We start from the raw sequence: 5,202 nt of genomic DNA on the forward strand, positions 1-5,202 counted from the left end.
CGGCCACGCCTCCCCCGCCGCTGCGGCCGCGCCGGCTCCGCGCTCGCCACCAGGTAATCCCACAGGAAGCCTGCGCGATTGGCCAGCGCGCCCGGGACGGGATTTGCATTTCAATAGCAGGGAAGGCTCCCTAAGGTTTGAAAACCGTTCTGGGTGGGAAGAGTCGGGCTCCCGTAGCCCCTGTGCAATCTGCGTTCTCTGGACCCCGTGGAAGTAAGGGGGCAACGCACGCAATCTCGGGCTCTGCTTTCTCAGCTCGAGGTCTGGAAGGTGTCTGCCCTTGCCCCGTCCATTTTGAAATGAAAAGGGACCCGAAAGGAAAATATCGACTCTTAAGTCGAGAACAACCCGTGATCGCTTTTCTGGGGTTAGTTGTTGGTAGTGATTGATCAGATGGAGCAAAAAGCTCACCTTTAAAAAAAAAAATGTGCTCACAGTATAAGAAAAATATCCTTTTTTCCCCCCTCACAGTTCCTCTTTGTAGCATAAGGCATAAGGCAAACGGAGATTCAAGTGGTTGTTGATAGGCTATGGCTGTGGAAACCTCGTCCGCTGCTGCCTTTTGTTTTCATGAGCACCATCCCTGGATAAGGGGCAGGTGTGTATTCTAGCGGTTGTGACTGCGTTTGCTTGGGAGATTGTGAACTCAGCTTTGTCCAATTTCGGTTCTTAAACAATATATGTATTTGCATGTATGATACGATACAGGTCCAGTTGCTATTCTTAAGGCAGGAGGGGTGCTAATATTCTCATCTGCATCTTTCTTCAAAGCTCACCCAGCCTCTTTCAATGGAGGTAAGGCTTTTCTTTTTTTTTCCTTAGAGAGTAGCTTGCTTAATTGCTTTCACATGTCATCTCCAGAGATTAAAGTAACAGTAAGATTTGGAACTGGCTTTACTTCTTCTCAAGCAGAATCCCTTTTGTTAGATTTCAGGTTCTGTATTTTAGGTGATAACTACACTTACAGGCACAAAGAAGAGAATGCCTACTTAGGTGGAAACTAGACGCCTCCTTTCCAAAGAGCCGATGCCATTTGCCTTGATTTGATTGTGCTTTTTTTTTTTTTAATAAGGTGAGTTTAGAAGCATTAGGGGCCATAGAAACCCTTGAACCCTTGAATACACCTCTTTACTGAGATCTTCATGGACAGGCTGCCCCACCCTCAAGATATTATACCTCTTTAAAGTGTACATGGTATTAAAAAAAAAAGGCAATCATAAAGTAGAAACGAAAGTCGACTAGGGACATTCTCTGAGGGTCGGAAGGAGGATAGTATCAAAACTGGGGCAGGAAGAGCACACAGGACTATTGTGATGGCACACGGGTGAATGGGTGGTGGGAAGTCCATGAGGATTACGACCGAGGTGAAAAAATGTACAAAGTGAAGAATGATGTTGAAATACACACACACACACACACACACACACAATTGTATGTGGTTTTCAATACGGTATCACCTGCATGTGCAAACACATACCCCTTTACTGTCCAATGGGTAGGCACATTGTTTCTGCTAAGTGCTAGAAACAGAGTCTTGATGCTGCCTAATCTGTATCCACACATCTTGTGAGGATCTAGTACTGGGGAGAGGGAGGCAGGTGATGTTGGGAACTTAAGCCAGCCCTTAGAACTTAGAAAAGCACATGACATGACCCTGGACTCATGTTGAGGAAGTAAGTATTAGCTGGAGGACACCACCAGGAACTCTCTGGATAAAAGAGATAAGACCTTCTCTCGTAGGGCTGCTTTATCTTGTTTTGAAAGTGTTCCAGATCAGTTGAAATCTCATAAGGGTAGAGAGAGCAGATCCCACTATTCCTGTGTGAACATCACTTTGAATTGGTGATTAGAAATACTTCGAATCCAAGTCTTACCTCCCACACAGACTATATCATACCAGCTAAACCTATCACTATGACAAAGGTCCCTGCACTTCTGCTGTACCACAGATTCTGAAAAAAAAAAAAAAAAAATGTTTTACTTATCTTGTAATTTAGAGATATCATCAGTGATTTGTAGAGAAAAGAAAAACAACCTATCCCATCGCATCAAAGGTGAAACTTGAATGGCGAAAGCATCTGCAGTAGTACATACATTGCTAGTGTCTCTGCATCAGGTAGGGGAGGTTCCCTCGCCGGATGTCTCAGCTCTCCTGCAAAATGGCCCTTTACAAAGCATAACTGGTAAATGACCATGTGTGTATTGGGATAAATTCCAGGCCAATTATTAAAGCCAGGGTCTTTGAACTCTCTGCAAAGTGTCTTCATTATTAGATGAAAACAAAGCTTAAAAATGTTAATGTCTTTTATGAGGAAGTAACAAATAGAAAAAAGTGTTCAACCTGCTGCAGGAAACAAGGACATTCATTGGTGGCCAGTCTGGAGCCTGCTGTTTATGTTCTTTTACTTTTATTTGAGGCCATGATTCCTTTTAAAATATATCCATATGGAGATATAATTAACAGACCATAAACTTTACACTTTGAAAAAGGCATATTGTTGCTCTCACACCCCCTTCCTCTGATGCTGGGGTGGGGAATAAAGAATAGGCAAGATAATCAGATACAAGATAATCTTATCTCATAAGTCTCAATATGAGAGAAATGTCTGTTTATAATAGACTTAAAAGCAGTTTGTACATTGTATAACTTCTCACAATCTAAATGACCTATAATAAACGTTGAGAATTAATTTCTTCACAGTTGAATTCAGACTCTTATAATAATTTGGTATTAGAAGAAAACATAAATCAGGCTACAATGTGAAGGAAGCATTTTGATTAATCAGGTTTTTCTACCGTTTTTCAAAAATATTAACTACAGTTAACAAAAAATTGACAGGTATGATAAAAGAAAGTAACTTCTTGGGGAAAAAAAGGACCAGAGAGACTGGAATAAGTCTCCTGGGGAGTGGTCTGGCCTGTATACCAGTTCTGTATGCACAAATAAATCTTAAAAAAAAAAAAAAAAGCTTAAGAAATATGGGGTTACTTCCTTGTATCTCTAAATTATAGACTCAGCAATTATTTTTTGAATCATTTAGAATCTCAGCATAAATTGCTTAAGGAAACTGTATCTAGAATTCATATGCATAATTGAGTTTATTTTTTCAGTAACTTACCTTCTTTTCTATGATAGTATAGTTTAATAATATGTTATATGTTAAAGTATTAAATTAAACTTAGAATTAGCCATTATTTGTTTTTAATTTCTATATCAAAACTTTCAAAGAAAGTTTTGATATAGAAATTAACTATTCAAAGTATAAGAGTATAATAATAATAATAATGGCAAATCACTTTTCCCACAGCCGTGTAATAAAATGTGATTCATCTGTACTTTTCTTTAGAGGTAAAAACAATGTCAATTTATTTTGAATGCTGAAAATCAATTCTAGGCACCGGTCATTGGTCACCATAAACAACACACAATCAAGAAGGAGCACACTAGAAACACGGATTGTTTGCTTTGGAGAAAGACATCAGGAAGGACATATGGTGAGCTTCTCAAGGGGGTACTTGGGGTTAGTGTGAACATGGTATAACTTCTAACATAATGTTCACTTTAATAAATATATTTTTTCTAACTTTTGAATCACTTACAGCAAAATATGAAAAACAAGTGACCAACTGTCCTCGTGGAATAAAATGTTATAAACTGGAAATTTAAAGTAGGAAAATGCATTCAAGACTCCAAGCTCAAGAAATAATTTATCTCACCAAGTGATACTGTAATACGAATGGGGACAGCCCTCTCATTTCAGCTTCTTGAGAGAGTCTTTTAAACTACTTTTCTTCTTTTTTTTTTAAACTACTTTTGCCCTTCTATCGTCATCTTTTCCCATAGCGAACCCAGCGTTTTCACCCTTACTCCTGAGTTAAGGCATCATCAGTTGCTGGCTGACTCACATAGACAAGGCAACCTCTATATTTGTTTTTCTATGTAGCCCCAGGTTGAGGGTCCCAAGTCAAGGTCTTATATAACCTGGCTGTCACCTAGAAAGCTACATAAAGTTTGGAAAATGTCAGAAAACTCAAGGAAAAGAGGACCGAACTAGGTGGACACAAGGTCACTCACTATTTGTGCGGTTGTATGTGAGAGCACAGCTGCATTTGGGATTTTGCATCCAGCCTGGGGAGGTCTAAACAGAAACAAGAAGGAAGAGCAGAATAACAACAAAAACTAGCAGAAGAGTTAAAGAGAATGTCAGGAGGTGAGGGCAGTTAACAAGTTTCTGTTCTCACAGAAATGTGAGAATGTTTTATGTTTTATGTGAGAATGTTACACGGTGTCATTGATCAAGTAAGAGTTACTCAGGTCAGCAAGTCCTCTGTCATTAAGGAGACAAGGACTGACCATATTTTCTCTGTAAAGTTTTGGTCAAAAGATTAGAAATGCATCCTGGAAACTGGAAGCAACCTAAATGTTCATACAGAAATGGTTAATTGAGAAGCCTATGCATTGTTTAAAAGGAAAGGAAGAGACCTATAGATTAGTGACATGGAGAGATGACAATATTTTTAGCTGAAAAAGCCTCCCACTAGTGTCTACATACATATGACATGTAATTTGTAGTTTATGTATTTTATAAATGTCCACAAAGACATCTGAGATGAAATACTAAACTTTTCCTGGGAGATAGGATTGCAGAGAGGACTTCTGGGGCATAACTATAAATTTATATTTTGCTTTTTAAAAGATATCTATAGAGTTTAGGCATTTAGATAAATCAAGCATAATTTATTTTTTGAATTATATGTGTACTAAATAATTTAATAATTACAAAAGCAGCAGAGTTCTGAAATATGTCAACTAAATAAGTTTCTTTTGATTAGCTGAATATTTTACTACTTATAATTGAATGTTTTACTTTCTCCCCACCCTTTCCTCCCACTTTTTCATCCTGAGATTTTGTAAGATAGGAAGACAACACAGAAAGGAAGCTGTAACAACTTAAAGGAATTCAATTCCTTAAGAGCCTGGGTGTCCCAAGGTTATTTTAGAAAGAAAAAAGAAGAAATGGGAAATAAAAAATAAAGGGAAGAAAGAGGAGAGAGAGAAGACAGAGAAGAAAAAGGGGGAAAGAACAAGAAAGGGCGGAGATGGGGGTGAGAGAGAAAAGTCAAGGGAGGGTCAGGAGACAAAATAAAACTCAAACTTTTACAAATGTGAAGATGTGCTTGAACACTTATGTTAAACACAAA

At 38.4% G+C, this 5,202-nt stretch overlaps 1 long non-coding RNA gene across 1 annotated transcript; it reads left to right on the forward strand.

Moving 5' to 3' along the window:
• Window positions 1-518: 518 nt before the first annotated feature.
• Window positions 519-4,804, forward strand: LOC105853554. The gene is made up of 4 exons (XR_001145389.1): window positions 519-598; window positions 709-795; window positions 3,396-3,495; window positions 3,603-4,804. It is a non-coding gene; the product is annotated as an uncharacterized LOC105853554 (long non-coding RNA).
• The last annotated feature ends 398 nt before the right edge of the window (window positions 4,805-5,202 follow it).

Source organism: Condylura cristata, unplaced genomic scaffold (genome assembly GCF_000260355.1).
Source record: "Condylura cristata isolate star-nosed mole 26May11 unplaced genomic scaffold, ConCri1.0 scaffold00012, whole genome shotgun sequence".
NCBI lineage: Eukaryota > Metazoa > Chordata > Mammalia > Eulipotyphla > Talpidae > Condylura > Condylura cristata.